The sequence below is a fragment of the Triturus cristatus genome, chromosome 5_1 (assembly GCF_964204655.1).
Source record: "Triturus cristatus chromosome 5_1, aTriCri1.1, whole genome shotgun sequence".
Taxonomy (NCBI): domain Eukaryota; kingdom Metazoa; phylum Chordata; class Amphibia; order Caudata; family Salamandridae; genus Triturus; species Triturus cristatus.
The window spans coordinates 599,857,633-599,875,021 of record NC_140587.1 but is presented as its reverse complement, the minus strand read 5'-3'; positions in this window follow the sequence as shown (position 1 = coordinate 599,875,021).

Sequence of the window (17,389 nt, the reverse complement as noted above, 5' to 3'; positions counted from 1 at the left end):
GGATCTGAACATGGGTGGGAAAGGTGTGTGCCCTGCATGTGGGGTGTTAAAGTATGGGTGTCAGCTCCTCTATTAAATCCAGGATGGTGTCTGGGTGCAGCCCGTAGTTCACATGAATCTCCTCCTCGGTCAGTTGGAAGAGGGTGATGCGTGCTCTGTAGATCCTTTCCTGGTGTCTCCTTCTCTGTGTGGCATCTCTGATTCGCAGCCTCCTTGCTATCACGTACAGGCCAGCCATGGTGGCAAGGCCCAGTGGCATTGTGGGCCTGTTTAAATAGGTTGCACATGGTTACCACCTGCTCAGAGTTGGTGGTAATTGAGAAGTGCAAAATAGCGATTTTTGGGGATTCGCTAATTGCAAATTTTTCCATCATCTAATTTTGCGCAATCGCAATGTGCGTGATCGGTAATAGCGATTTTCGCAGTTGATGTCACGCAGACTGCGATTACGCAAAATAATTCGCACAATCTGCGTTACGCAAAAATGCTAAAAACCTTTCCTACATAGGAACGGTCTGTTTTGCGATCGCAATCACCCTTATTTTTGCGAATCGCAAGGTTTGCGATCGCAAAAGAGCTTCCTACATATGGCCCTTAATCTCCCCGTGCCTAGCAAAAAAATTTATGTGTCCATCTGCAACGCAACTGGTGCTCATGTAAAGCACTCTAATACCTTCAGATCTAGTTCGCGCTTTGTAAAACTCCAAAGAAGAAAAATCCATCCGTTTATGCATATCGTTCAATGAAAAAGAATATAGCACTACAGAGAAGGGCTAAGTTGCCACCCTAGATGACATTAGTCTAAACATTCACAAAAATAAACCAGGCAGCTGAAGGCATAACATTCTAGAATTGGCCAAGAAGGTGGAATTCAAAGTGACTTAAAAAAATCCATTTATCGTGCTTTGGCCCTGTACATATTTCCTTAAAAAAACTTTCACTTCTGTTTACATCAAATTGCACGGCACACCAGCAATTATCAAGGAAAAGGTAGCATTTGCTTTTACCATTTTTAGATATATGGTAAGTACTGTATATATTAATAACCTGTTCTGGTAAATAACAGTTGTTACTATTATCCATTTTTATGGTATGCATTTGTCTGACCCCAGGTGGTTACAAGGCTGAGCTGGCCTTGTAAGACCTGAATTCCCGACCTCCTGAGCCAAGAGTTGACTCACTCTCATCTGATATGTGGCATGATCAACTTCATAATGTATTGTGGCCTGTTTCCACTTGCCTTGATCAGCCCTGGTGACCATCTAAGAATGGCCCAAATGTGTTGTTTGGTTAAAAAATACTATTTTATTGCTCCCTTAAAGGGGCCACAATCGAGGAAAGAGAGACGATTCCCTTGAGTTAAATCCGGTTCCACTACCCTAACCAACTAAGAACTTTATATCAAAAGACTTGGGGGCTCATGGGATTGAAGTATTTTCACCAATATATTCTTCTGTTCCTAAATGTTTTATGTCTCATTGTTCCTCATTTGGGGAATTTATCAAACTGGTCAAACTAGTTTGGTGGTTTCCTATTAAAAAAGGATGCACCCCCTCACCCACACTAAGAGTGATGCTTTGTCACATGAGCACTGCTTCACCAGCACTGCATTGCTTGTCCTGAGTGCTTTTTAGATTTTTAGATTGCTGTTTTGTGAAGTGTGAACCTCATCAAGAGAGATTTAATCTATAGGAAGGTGTTTTCATAAACCCTCTTCCTTGAGGCAAACAATGACACCCTCCTCTAGACACTGGAAGGAGTTAGCATGTTTTTTTAGAACAAAATCTCAAGTACATGGCAATTTGTCAATAAATTACATTTTGTATATCCTATCCCTTATGGAGGGCTCATCCTTCTCTTTAAAACTCTGTCACTTAATGACACTGGCTGGGCTTAAGGTGTGTAAGTCCAGTGTGCCCACAGATCGCAGTCCTACTCACATGTACCATCGTATCGGCGACTCCCTGTGTTCTACCCTCACTAATGTAATCAATTCCTCCTTCACCAAGGCCACTGTGAAAGCTATCTGGAAAAAGACTTCAGTTTTTTTTCTGTTCAAGAGGTGGACGGGTGACCCCAGCACCCAAAGCAATTACTGGCCAATTTCCCTTTGATGTCTACCGACAAAATTTTTCGAAAAAGCTGCCAATAAACAGCTGTTCCACTAATCAGATTTTAGACCACAACAAAGTACTGAAACAGCCAAATTGGTTGTCTCAGACCACCTTAGTGGAAACAAGCATCCTAGGACCAAAACCGGTCCCAGGGTGCTTGTTTCGGGCCAGGGAGGACCTGGCTTGGCAGTTTGGCCTGGACTGTTCCCATGAGGCACAGGGTCAAGACTGTTTTGCAAATGGCTGGGTCTAAACTGGGGTGGCATGCTGAGCAAAAGAACAATGGATTTTACCCAGATCTATTGACTGGGGGAGAATGTTTGATTTGCTCTGCATTCTGTCCATCATCTGTGTGTCTTTACCAACTGTATATCAGTCATGACCAAGATGAATACAAACACCTCAGACCAGAAAGTACTAATCTGTGAGCAATGCCATGCAAGGTGCATGAAGTCTACAGTTGGGGCTCTAAATCTGAGACAGTGTTAGTCAAATATAGCCCTAATCTTGCCATGCCTGAGGGTATTGGTATAGCTTATGTAGGAATTTGAAATTAATGAGGTATACCCTGCCACTAGGGAATAATCTTCCAATTTGCTCCTAACCGTATGCCCATTCTCCTTGTTCATGAGAGCTGTTCCTATATCCTCTTCCCACTTTCAATCTAGCATTGGGCAGGACCAGCAAGCCCCTGCCTGTATTGTGCATTAAAACTTTATGACTAACTGCTTGCTGGATGTATACTAATGAGCAGCTCAAGAGCCTTGGAGGATGGGGCCTCCAATCAGAAGGAAGGGTAGTGTTCCCTACAGAGAGAACAGACTCATCATTTATTACCACTGAACAGCTAAGAAACTGGCCATCTGGATAAATATCACCTGCCTTATGTATCCCCTATGCCCGAAGTCTGCAAAGAGTGGATGTCTCAATAGTGAGGTGGACTAGCGGGGTAATGTGTTGAGGACTGTCCCGGGGAAAAAAGTATGGTGTGTGACATACATCAATGGATTTTGTCCCAGGCTAATTGTGTGCAAGCTACCATGTGGATATCAGAGCAGGGATGCCTTTTAAGCATTGCACTCAATGTATGGGGAAATGTTGTACCATGCTCTTATGCCACATGTGTATTATGAGCAGGTAGGTGTAGTCAGTAGTGTGAGAAGTGTGCCTGGGCACTGTTATAGCAAAACTCAAAGTGTGGCGTGTTCAATCCCCCTTACTCATATTGCTCATATGGCAGCATTAATACTTTCCAGCAAATTTTGTGCTGTTTGCCAGCCTCGACCAGAGAGATCATATGCAATCTGAGTGTTTTAAAGAATAGTTGTTTTAATGTTACCAGAGCATTGCAGAACAGGTAAAGTAGTCTGGGTAGAATAATCAATTTCATCAGACCCAGTCTTTCCATCAGGGAGAGAGGCAGACATTTCCATTTAGTAACTTGTTCTTCTATTTTTGCTATGACTACCTGTAGTTTTTGGGAAATACAGTGGCCATGTTCATCCATACGCTAAGGTATTTAATTGATGCTGACCACCATGGAATGGGAAATTTCAGTGAGCAAATAGGGGTTCCGTGTGTTAGGGGTAATATGGTAGGTTTAGCAATCCTGGGAGGGCTTTGTCAAAAGTGAACTCCCTGATAACTGGGCTAAAATTAAGAGCCAGCATAAAGAGACCTATCTGTAGGAGAACATATAGGCCGTTTTCGACATGCATCTGCCTGATTCCACTTGCAAGGGGCTCAGTTGCCAGTGCCTATAGAAGTGGAGAGAGTGGGCAATCTTGACAGGTGCTGCTTTCAATATGCAACAATGGCAATAATCGGTTCAGCTGAATCCTGGATGAGGTTTTTCTATACAGTAATTTCATCCAGTTTATAAAAATAATAGGAAACAGTATTCTGGACAGAACAGAAAAAAGATAGGTCCAATGTTTTTGGGGCTTCCAGGAATACCACCACAGTGTTTAGTTCTTGCTTTTATAGGTGCATCAATGCAAACAGAAATCTAAGAGTGTGAGAGGGTGATCGATCGGAGGTGAAACCCAACTCATCAGGGAGGACAACGTCCAGGAGCAATAGTAGAAGCCGATTAATGAGCACCTCAGCAAAACTTTAAGCATGTATGTTAAGTAGAGACAGTGGGAGATTTGAGGCGTATCGTAAGGGGAGCTTGTCAGGTTTTAAGAGATCTAAGATAGTAGCTTCTCTGAATGATGGTGGAGTATATTTTGAGCCAATACTTCATTAGACACCTGCAATAGCCAAGGGCTACTAACTGAGAGTAGACTTTGTAAAATTTGGTGGGGAATCAATCACTTCCAGGGCCTTTGAATGTAGGAACACCTGCATACACCACAGCGATCTCCTCCAGCATGATGGGCATGTCAAGGAATTGCTGCAGAGGGCCCTTCAGCCATGTCAGTGTAGTGCAATCTAAGTACGTGGAATAATTATTAGGGGCTTGAGTAATAAGGGACATATATAGATCGGAGTAAAACTGGTCAAACTCATCCAATATATCCTCCACTTCACATAGGATCTTGCCATCCTCCTTCATGATTAGAAGGATTTGCTGGGGTGTGTGTCTGGTGCAGCAAACTGGCCATGGTTCTGTTGTGGCACTCCACCTCCCTTTACAACCTGGTACTAGTGCGCCTTTGTAAGTGGTTCACTTCCTGGTTAGCTACCTCAGTGAACTCATCCATTTTAGTTTGCAGCTCCACAAGTATCTGGGTGGAGTGTAGGCACTTATGGCACCCCTCAAATAATTTAATGTTGGCTTCTAGGAGATCTAGCCATGTGATCAGGCCGATAAGCCTTATAGGCTTCCCAAATGTTTTCAAAAGAGTCGACACAATTATCTTTTTCCTGGAAATAATGTGATATTTCCTTCTTGATTTCTTCATGAAAAGCAATGTAAAGGAGGGTCTTTGGGTTTAACCCCCAACTCAATGCAGGGTGTTTTAGCTGTGGCATCTCTAGCACCAGCTTGACAGGGGCGTGATCTGAAAATGTGCAGGGAAGATCTACATAGCCAAGCGCACACATCCGATGTGCCAATTCAGTAGATCAGTCATGCCCAGGAATTGTGCACAAAGGAGGTATGTGTGAACTTAGCAAGGGAGGGATGTCTGAGGCGCAATGTAGTTAATAACCCTTCAGTGGCCATAATGTTCGATAATCCCACTGCCACCACATTGTCCAGTCACAGAGAGAAAAAGGAATCTAGCAGGTGCTACAACAGTGTGATGAGTCATTGTTACATATTATCCACAAATTACTTTGATTTATTTTACATCCCGTATGCTGTCTCCTGAAGTGTGACATTCCCACATAGGGACAACATTAGCCTCTGAGACCAGCTGCTTCTTCTAATGCACTATCCTGAGGCATGCCGGGTCAAGCATGATGTCCAGAATAACGGCCTGGCACAGTTTGCTATTTATGTGTAGGTACTCTTGGTGTGCCTCCTGGATATCCTTAGTAGAGTCCAGTTGTGTGGAGATGGTTCGACCATCACGTGACGATGGCTGTTTCTCATGAGCCATGTAAAGCTCACCATCCCGGTCCCTACAATTGAAGAGTCTGGTTATGATCAGGCGTGCAGGAGCTCCTGGGGGACAGGGTCCCAGAGAATTGTGGGTGTGCACCACCACACACAAAGGTGAAAGACTATCAAAGACAATCAGGGATTTGAGCAGGTTTTCAACACAATTAGCAATATTAGCAGTGTTGGTGGACTCTGGGACACCCACCAGGTGCAAGTTATTGCACGTCCACCTGGACTCCAGTTCTTCTTTTTTAGCTTTATTCACATCTAGGAATTTGGTCATGTCCAAGATGTTATTGCGATTTAGTGCTAAGTCATTATCCAAGTTAGAAATTAGAGTTTCCGTAGTGATCAGTCTCTTCTTATATTTATCGAGGCTGGCAGTCATTTTGTCTACCATGGCTGTGAGTGTATCCATCTTCCTGTTAAAAATAATTGAGAATGTTCTGCATGTGAAGTAGAAGCGCTTTGATATCCACATCTACTGCTCTACGGAGCAATATCAGGTCTGGCTTGGTGTGAAGCTCTTCTAACGCGTTTTGTCTTTAACAGCAGTTTGGCTTGATTTTGCTCCCTTTTCCCCTTCATGCTTGCCACTTGTTCCATGCAGACACCCACAGAATGACACTGGTTAGCAGCTTGAACTTCTATACACCCTGAAGTGGTTAGTACATGCTAAAGCACAGTGTAGGGAAGAGGTGTGGCGCCGCGGCCAGGGCGACTGACTCCGGAATATGGGGATCACAGTTCGATCCCCGGTGCCGGCGGCAGATTAGCCCAGCATCATGTGACTCTGGGCAAAAGCTTGCTTAATCTTCCCGACGGCCCCCAGCACCTAGAGACCCTTGCAGGTGATTGTTCACGCTTTACAAATGTGGATTATTATTATTATTATTATTATTCTTGGTGTCCTGCTCGAGGTCATCAGGTAGCAGGTTCTCATTACAAGTCGTGCCAGGCAGCAGTGCCCAGGAACTGATTAGTTTGCAAATGATGTCCTGTGAGGGAGCCCAACACCCCACAGGATGAGCAGAATAGGGTTGGGGGTGATGGTGATAGGCCGGAATTCACCAACACTCATTTTACCACCCTCCACAGCTGGCAGCCTGTCAAAGCCAAAGAGCCTTAACTAGGGTCCTTCTTAAGCGGAGCACCACAGGTCCCAGTCTAACAACCAGCTCATATGGTGCCACCCAATTGCCAGAGCAGTGCAGGACCAGGTCAGCTTCACTCTCCTGGGCAATATACTTCAATTGAGGTGCTTGTACAAGCCTACTGGTACCCAGCAAACACTCACCAGCATATGTGCCCAGACAACGAGGGCCACACCCAGGGCCATCTCACAGCTTCCTCCTCCTCATCGACTAAGGAAGAGATGGCCCCTCCATGCTGACAGCGCCAGACCAGTTGGTGGCCCCACACCACAGCACTGCCATCTTCAATAAAGAAATTCAGCCTGATCCGCCGGTCACGGGTCGGCCATGTCACTAGCTTCTCACTCAGGAGCTGCCATTTTGTTCTGACCTTACCGGCTGAGTGGTCAAAAGAGTTCCTAGAGTTGGTTTGTCCTTCAGTGCCTCCTTCTCAGCTCCGCCGACCACATGGGAACTTAAACCAACAGTGTGCAAGTAAGGACTGTAAAAATTCTACATGTGGTGCAAGTATAATGCAGAATATGTGACCCAGCACATGGAGCCTTATGCGGTGTGGCTAAATGGCGGCCAGGCACTCTAGTGCCTCCATGGCTTAAACAGTTTTTCAAGGATTTTTGCCTTGAGATCCTACCGGAGACCAGGATCAACCTTTCAAGCCATTCCACTGAAAGTGCATGGATGTTGGACCTGACTGCGCTGCAGCTCCTCCTATGTTCTTCTCTGAAGCAACATATTCGATTCAGGTGGCCCAACATCAAATTGCATACAATGTCATCAACCCCCCAACGGTTACAGCCTTCAGTCTTTCCCTTCTGAGGACATCCAACTTCCATAAAAGAGTCTAAGTCCAAAGGTAGATATCTTCACTGGGCCCTACGCCAAGCAATGGGTTTCTAGGCATGAACTTCAAATGTTTTCCTCTCTGAGGTTTTCCCGCCTTCATTGATGGCCTGACAGAGACTTTGCCCTTAGTCAACCCATCGTCAGTGAGCCCATCTTTGGACCAATCCTACAGTCCTGCCCCGCTGAGGGCTTTATCTTCTCAGAAAATCTCTAAGTCCCAAGGTAACTCTTTGACGGGCACCAACCTGGTCCATCTATGTGACCCTGGCTCTATCGTGGTCAGCCTTAAAACGTACCTGTATACCTGTCTAGCATAACCAGTTGCCCGCAGTTGATTCTTTGCACATTTTGGCACTATCTTTATTTCAAAATTAAAAAAATCATATCTCCTGTTTCCCTTATTGGATTTTCTCACTTTGGTGTCCTTTTGTTCATTGAAGTACGCTCTATTAATATAAATTGGAGAGAGTATTTTATTGTTTTTTTTTAACCTATTAATTGTTTTGTTGTAAATGCTTTACACATTTTCCTAAATTAAGCTTGGCTGCTCTGTGTCATTGATACCAGTGCTTAAGCTCATTTTCAAATTACCAAAACCTTCACTGGACCTAACAAGAATGGTGACATTATAATTTGTAGTGGACTAACATCCACCCCAACTATCAATTCACTTTCTCACACCAGAAATGACTGGACTTTGTAAAAGAAGTAAAAAAAGGCGTAGGCCTTTAATTCAGTTTTAAGTATAAAGAGACCATTTTGATCACACTACTAATCTGGGAAGTAAAGACACACTAATAAGGCCTGACAGCCAGGTTTTGTACTTGTTGCTCATGGTGATGATAAAATGCTATTGATTCAAAATTCGATTTAAAAAAAAATCACAGTACCATTTAGCCATGTTTTCCTCCTTGTGATGCGCCAATGAGAAGGATCCAAAGAGATTTAATTAGCAGATCTAGCTGAATTGTTGGCTATATTTAAACCTCAATGAGATTCAGGCAATGTTTTGTTGCACACTTCATAAAAATAATGTTTTTGAAAACTATTCGACAACATTGCACTGTTCTGAATTCCTCTCTCATATGAGTTATTTCTAGATTTGTTTAGGCTGATATCATAATTCTTTAAGTAAATCAGATAAGATATCTCTAGAACATTTTCCCCGATGACCAACTTAGATTTCCTACTACCATTATTGAGAATGCAGTTGTGGCACCAGTTCATATCCATAACAGCGACTGCAATCTCATGCAATTTTATCAAACAGGATTTAAGCCACAGTATGATTTTGAACCAGTAACTTTCCGTAAGGCAGAAGGCGTCATCCAGGCTTCGGAAATGATGTCTGTTTCCTTTAGCTGCTCAATATCTCAATCAAGTGTGTAGAATAAATCTTTTTTTGTGTGCATGGGACTAGGGGTAGAGACTTTTTAAAGCTCCCATTTCTGGTACATATTAATTTATTCAAACTGAATAAGAGCCTCTAGCACCGTGCTTCATGTTGAAATAGATATTCTACTGCTCCATCTTGTACGTAGTTGTTTCTTTTCTTTCAACTTTCTTTAAATGGAGTTATCAGGAGTTAAAAAAGGTGGATGTTGTATCTCTTTCATCAGTACTGAAGCTTGGTAAGAAAGCGAATTATTATTTGGGGTGGGAGTTTGGGTATTTTTGAAGTACCAAAAAATTAATAAAATAAAAACACCATGCAATAAAAATCCCATATTGAATTAGAAAATTGGAGTAACATCTAATAGGCAAAATGCCACCAAAAACAAAGACATCCAGTATGGGGAACCAGGAATATGATGTTTTGTGTACTATAAGGTAGAAATAGAGCGAAAAATCTCAATGAGAGATTATGGAGGTGGTCCACCATTACCTGGATGTGATTTGAAGCTGATCGCAATGGAACCCTGATTGGATACACCAAGTGGATTGATCCCAGTGAAAAGTCTTGATGTCAAAAAAGATTGAAAACGTTTCTAAGTCCTACTTCAGAAATGGACTTTGTCTATTTTTTAAGAAAAGTATAGAAGGTTCTTGTAAGTCTCAATACAGAAAGGTGCTTTGCTACTTTTTGGGAAGCAAATACATCCCTGAGAGGGGCGCCATTGAAATTGTAGCTGCTGACATAGAACTGAAAGCTGGATACTTGAGCAGGTTTGTCCTGTTGGAGCTCTGGCGCTTTGGAGAATTCTTGCTGAAAATTTTCCAAGCACAGAATGGATCTTCGGCTCTTTTTTTAGAGGCGATGGGAGTCTTACATAGGATAAAGCTGAAATTTAATCTGATCAAGTGGAACTGATGGTCGGATAATTTTTCACACTGGAGTTTTGGAGCTCTGCAGGAAGCTTGTTTAACAGTTTTGAAAACAACCACAGTACACTTCTAAGGGCCTAAGGATCTACAAGGAAAGCACTTAAGAACTCTCCAGTTGTCAACCAGTGGCAAACAGCAGGGTCCAGTTAAGGTCCATTTACCACTGTTTAGCTGGGATCTTTAGAAGAATGGCCTCTTGCAGCTTTTTTGTCCCTGTAGCCACACAGGAAATCAACCAATTGACCTTTGAAGTTCACTTCTTTCTCCTGGGTACAAGAGAGATTTGGTCAAGTCCATCAGGGCTCCTCTCAGGTCACAGTCAGCAAGTCCTGTTTTTTTCTGATCTTCCACACATCCAAATGGCTTCTGAGGATGGTATCTTGGGATGCTACATTTATGATTGGCATCAGCTAGTGGGTGAGGGTGACTCCAGGGGTAAAAGTTTATTTGGCAAACATACCCACTTTTTCAGTAGTTTTGGTTTTCTTTACTGCACACAGTCTCAGAGTGCGCCTCATTTTCATAATCCAAGAAGGGGAAACCCTTCTTTCCTTGTTCAGAGATTATGAGCCCACACAGAGGTATGGTATGGGTAATAAGTAGCCCCCTCCTCTGTGATTACTTAAAATGGGGTCTAGGGGTATCGTTCCTCTCACTAAGCTTGGTGCCACTCTGACTAGGTAACAAAAGCTGGGGCATTTCCAGGTGTGACCTAACATTTACTTGTTATAGGGCAGGGCAAGTTAATTAGATTCCTGGGACAATCTTTCTACCAGGAGAAGAAAAACACCTTCTCACAACAAGGCCAGTGTCTCTGGTTTGGGAGCAGTTTTCACACCTCCTTCATACCTTATTCAGTCCAAGTACAGGCTGGGCAGTGGATGGATAGCTATTAAACATTTGATTACAGCACCTTCATGCACAGTAATGGTAACGTCTTAAAGGTTACATTTCCAATGTATGTAATAAAAATCCAACTTCACCATTAGATTGGATTTTATTAATATATGAAAATGTGTCCGTAGCTCATACAGGTCAAAAGTTATAGATTTTTTTTCAATCAACTTTTCGTAACCACAGAAAATGTACAATGTAATAATCCACCTAGTGGGCAGACAATCAGAAAATGATGCCAGTTTATCGGTTATTATGAAGGGCCACCCTAAGTCAAAAAGTACATAACACCACCATGAGCAGTTATCACAAAGTGAAAGGGGAATTTTTAGCGAGCTCATCATGAGACATGATGATGGGTACAGCCCATTTAAGGCGTGTATAGATGCTTAGATTGCAATACCCACAAAAAAACATACCACAGCAGATTGAATCCTAGTCAGCGGGCTCTAGTGACAGCAGGTTGACCCTAAGTGGTTGCAAAAATGTATTTAGGCTGAGCCGTAGGGGGCTGCCACATGGCATAGATTCCACTGATAATGAGTGTCCTTTTCGTCATACTTTTCAACCATGCGATAACAGTTGGGTGCAGTACACTTCCCCAATGCAATGCAATCTCCCGCTTTGCCAACAACAACGCTATTGCAGTAAACATGCGCACTCCCTTTGGTACATCATTTGGAAAGCCCAATAGAGCCAAGTGGGGGTCCGGTGAAAATGTAGTAACTATTATGAAAGACAACTGGGAGAATACCTTGCACCAATACTCCCCTGTATGAAAGCAGGTCAATGTCAAGTGTGCAAAGTCTGCCCTGTCAACAAGTCAGTTGGAGAACCGAGAGGATCTTGTGGAGTGTATTTTAGCTAAAGCACTAGGCATTGTGTATGCCCTATGCAAAACATTATCGTGTATGAGTTTGTGCCTGTGGTTGGGAGAGACCAGTGTGGTCTGTTTACAACAATAGTACCATATTTTGTTGGGTAGCCAGCATCCCAGTTTGCATTCCCAGGTTGTTCTGACTTTCCCATATTGTGCCGGCAGCATATCCACGTTGGCACAATAAAGTCTAGAAACCAACTTCCCTCCCTTAGGGTTTGTTCTCACCAATGTTAAAGGGGGGCACTCCTTCGGAGCCAGTGAATAAGGAGGAACCTGTGCACGCAGCACATTATGTGGACGCTGTAATACAAAGTGGTTTATGTGAGTGGCATTTGTGAATCAGGCATCATTGGCATGTTAGAGGACGTGCCCATCTTGAAAGAGTTCCCAAAACGAGTGCAGGTTGTGTTGTAATAGATTATGTTGAACCAATTTCTCTTGGGTGATATGGAGCCAGCTAAAAGAAGGGCTTACGAGTGTAGGAGAGCTCCCCAAGTAACTGACTGAGATTTCTCCATGACTAACTGGTAGACAAAGTATTTAGATGCCAGTGGCATCTAGCTGGAGTATGGAGTGCAAAAGCACAGACCTCACCTGGTCCCTCTAAGTTTGGGCATAGGGAGATGCACACCTGTGTGGTAATAATGATATGCAAATTGACACTTTGCAGCCAGATAATAGAGGAAATCTGGTACTCCAAACACTCCTCGGTTGAAAGAAAGCACCAAAGTGCTCCACTTTATCCGGGGCCTACGCTCAGACCAAATGAGCATTAACAAGAGGCTCCTAGGGGTAGTGAAGAAGTTGTTGGTGAGAGGGATGGGTGTATTCAGGAAGAAATACAAAAACCCAGGCAGCACTACCATTTTTATGATAGCAACATGGCCTGCAAAAGAAAGAGGGAGCCAAAACCATCCCTCTATTTGAATGGTCAATTTGTCTATGGCTGGGCCATAGTTCATATGGATCACCTGCTCCTTCTTGGGGTGCAATATAATTGCCAGATACTTAGTGGTACGTCACACCAGGTCAGAGGGTGTTCATAAGCTACAGGTGTAGCGTGCCTATGAGAGCGAACAGCTCAGACTTGGCCCAGTTTATAGTAAGGCCTGAGAACCCACCAAACCAAACAATCTCCCGCACAATGGGGTCCAAGTTGTCTGCTGGGTGACAGATGAACAACGAGAAGTCATCCGCATAGAATGACAGGAGCAAGGGGCGAGTTTGAAATGCAGCCCATGACGCAGATGTTTCTCATGTAAATGACTGACCAGTGGTCCATGGCTATATTTAGGAGGAGTGGGACAGAGGGCAATCCTGCCTAATTCCCCTAGCTATGGGGAAGGCCTCCGAAAGAGAGCTGTTGGGCCACAAGTGGGCCGCTGGGTTAGATCATACTTGTATGATTAGTGCCATGCAGCAATCGCAGTTTATGTGGTGTTGTGCACAGAAAGGGCCAGTCTAAAGAGTCAAATGCCTTCCAATAGGTCCACAGCAGCTGGTACACTCGGGGAGAACTGTTCAATACCAAAAACATAGTGTACAGATTCAATGAAGTGGATCAATGAAGTGAAGGGGGACAAAGCCGGATTTCATAGATGAGATAATCTGGTACATCAACAACGACAACTGAGTATTTTATTGTCAAATTTAAGTTGTGACACAGAGCAATAGGGGGTACAGTGGTACAGTGGTGCAGGTCTTTACCAGGCTTCAATAATAGTGGGATCAGATGTTTGTAGGTCTTGTAAAAGATCCCTGTAAATCAGTTGAGGTGAGGGGCCTTGGACCCATCCAGGGAGTCAATCACCAATATTAGTCTTGTCGCTAGAAATAGTCTTGCTTAGAAATTGTCTCTGGGCATCAGTTATCCAGACCATTACAATTTCTGACAGATAGTCCGCTCGAGTAGTGTCCTCACAGGTTGTTCGTGAGGTGTAAAAATGTGTGTAATAATGAAGAAGCTCATTAAGAATACCATGATTATCAGTTGTTCACCCGCCATTGGACATATCTTTGAAGAAATCTGGGGAGTCCACATTTGGGACATATAGGTTAATCAAAAGCAGGCCTTAGCCTGCTTGGTTCCTGTAACAATAACGTACCTCACACTGTCATTGATAATGCTGGCAGAGGGGTTGAAGGGAAGATGTTTGTGTATTAGGGTGCACACACCCCAAGAGTATACACTTTAGCTTGAGAAGTATCTGTGGGGGCCCCAAGAGGATGAGAATGTGAGGGAAATCCCTGGAGGGAGATCTGTCCATTGTAAGAAGGCAATTTTTATGTCATGCTGGACGAGATAGGAAAGGACCTGCTTACAGGTTGTTGAGGCCTCTACTGTTCCAGGATAGGAATGTGAGCTCAGCTACGTGATCCTGTCTTTTTTGTGTCCCTGTCATCTAACAATGTGCATGTGTGAGTGTATGTGCACAACGGTGGCATTGGCTCCTTCCAGGTAAGCAATATCAGTAAACATAAAAAAACATCCCAAAAAAAGACAGGCCCCTCCCCTTGCCCACACTAGGCACCAATCAACCCAGTGAATCCCAGAACAAACAATAGAAAAAACATATTTCCCAACAATCTTCAACTATTTATACTCTTTGGGAAATTGGCAAAGCTGCGACACTCGGGCCCCAGTTGCAAAGGGAAAACTGAGAAATAGAGCATAAGAATGGGTAACAAAAGATCAGGCAATCAAGGCCAGTTCAGGAAGTGGGGATACTCAAGGTAATGCTGGGCAATAAAAGGAGTGGCCAGGCAATAGCAGTCATTGAAAACAGTTTAGTTAGGTGGCATAAGGTCCATGGTCATTGAGGTGTGCAGATCCAAGACAGGTGTGTTACAGTGGGGACGACCTCTCCTTACCATACTGTTTGCAGTAGGCCAGTGCATCAGTCGAGGCATTGAAAAATCAAGCTTTCCCATTATGCTCAACTCAGAGGCAGGCCGGGTAAAGCATGCCATACTTTAGTCCATGCTTGAGGGCATGGTTTTGGCTTCTGTGAACTTGTGTCATGCCTTCTGCATAGATATTGTGAAGTCAGGGAAGAAGGACATGGTAGAGCCCTGGTAATGCATCACGCCTTGTTCACATGCTAGACGAAATGCTGTGTCCCAGACCCTAAAATTGAGGAGGCAGGTGAAAATAGGACACGGCGGGGCACCCGGTTGTGGGTGAAAAATTGGTGGGTTCTCTCTTCCACTTTGACTTTTGGCAGTCAAGTAGTTCAGCAAGAAGGCAATCCACAAACATGTCTGGGCTGCCCATATCTGTGGATTTCGCTAAGCCCACAATGCTGATATTATTTTATCAGGATATCACTTCTAAGTCTTTGTTCTCAACTGCCCCTACTTTGAGGAGTCGTTTAGCAGCTGTCGTAGTGCCATCTTCCATGCCTGATATGTGTTCTTCTCTACCATCCAATCTTTCATTTTTCGAGGTCCCCTCACACCATGCTTATCAAACCGGATGAAGGGTTGATGATTACACTTTGCTAAGGATATGATATAAGCTGTGGCCAGATAAGCTGTGGTGCTGCAAGACTGAAGGTCCCCTCCAAGGGTCCCATAGGGTGCTTAGTGTTGTATAAAGTGCGCCCAACTGAGCACGGAAAATTGGGGGCCTCAAGGGTGCCTGGATAACATGTAATTCTACTCAGTTATATGACGGGCCGGAGAGCAAGTCCCAAGTGTGACTGCCACAGGCCATTTCCACAGTGATGACTGACAGGCAGGCGTCAGCTAGACATGATGTTCCTAGTGGGCTCAGTCAAGTCAAGTCAAGGAAAGCTTTATTCGATTGTTAATATACCAATCGTAAAAGCACATACAATAAAACCAAATAATAATTTCATTATTAACTTAACAGATTTCGGTATAATTACACATTAAAAATTGATCCAGCACCATTAGGGGAGCTAGTGCCCACAATTTACACCTCAAATACCATACTTTTCCTCAGCTGGATCGCCTTTTTTAAAAACTTGGCCACCCTCCACGCAGTGTGTTCATCTACCAGAAGCTGCAGCCAAATAAAAGCTGGGCAACATTGCCTTACGCCCAGATGTTTTAAAAGTGGAAGTAAATAGACTTTCCTCAACTCTACGTAAAATTTACAGAATAGGACTAGGTGGATCGTAGACTGTTCAGAGTGGTTTCCACACAGGCAGGGTATCAGAGTTCGTGACCAGTCGTTCATAGTTGGTATTGACAGTAATCTATGTACGACTCCCAATCTAAATCTTGTTAAAAGCATCCTATCAAATATTCCTGGGACATATAACAAGTAGGGCTCCATCCCCATACATGTAAGCAATAATTGATGCTGCCTAACGCTAGGTTTTAGCACTTCTTCTGCCAGTTGTATTGAACTCAATAATTGAAGACCCTCTAACTTTAGAGTCTTTCTCGATACTGACAGCAGCGTAACGGGGTCCACAAAGTATTCCGGATGCCCTAGGTCTTTCATAAAATTACATATATATTTAATCCAAGGGATCTTGGAAGCCCCATCCAAGCTCGTGCTATCATGTAAAATCTCTCTATTCATCTTGGTCTGCTCCTTAGTCCAAATTCTATGCCATAAAAGCACTGGTTCCAATTTGATGAGGTCTGAAATACAAGGGAGACCCCGCTCCTCATGGCATGTGTAGGAGGGCGTGAATGGGGGGGCTGACAGAATATAACGCAAAAAAGAATTCTCCGCAAGCTGTAGTGGGTAGGTATTAACAAAACCCCACACACCTGCCACATACATTGTAGCTGTGATACACTTTGCTTTGTATATTTTCAAAAGCTCCAGTGGTGGCTTCCTCTCTAGTTACTTGGCAAAGGAGACTAGGCCTGTCGTCGTTCTAGTAAACGCAAGTCTTTTTGCGTTTAACATCTGAGACCAGGTGTCTTTTTGATTTACTAGAATGCCGAGATAACTAAAATTCTTAGTGGTGGCTAACTTGTTTCTATCCAGAAAAATTTCCCTCACCCTCTGGATCCCTTTACCACATCTCATGATAAATGTCTTAGAGACATTAATGCTGAACCCCAAGTCCTTCATAAAATCATTAAATGTATCCAAGGCCTTTTGCAAGCCATTTTGCGTGTGCGCCATTAGAACCGCGTCGTCCATGTAAAGAAGGGCTGGGATTGGTCGCCCCCCAGCTTGTGGGAAATCTTGACCCTGATTAAGCAGTACTTTGCCAAGGCCATTTGTATACAAATTAAAAAGGAAAGGGGTCAGGACACAACCCTGCCTGACCCCTCGTCTGATGGGGGAATGATCTAGTGCGTTCCCCACCCTGTCCATAGCGTACACTGGCAGAAGCTCCTCTATATAAACACTGCAGGAAGATTAGAATATTTGGATCCACCCCCATATCTGCTAGGATCACCCACAGTCTCCCGTACCTTACAGAATCAAAGGCTGCGGTAAGGTCCACGAACACCAGGTACAAACAACCTTTTTTAACTCATACATATTTACCTATAAAAATAGATAAATTAAGGCTTTGCTCTATGGTGCCTAACCCTTCTCAGAAGCCATACTGCAAGTCAGAAATGATCTGTTTTTCTTCTGCCCAATCTTGCAGTCGTTCCAGGATCACACGTCCTACCACCTTAATCA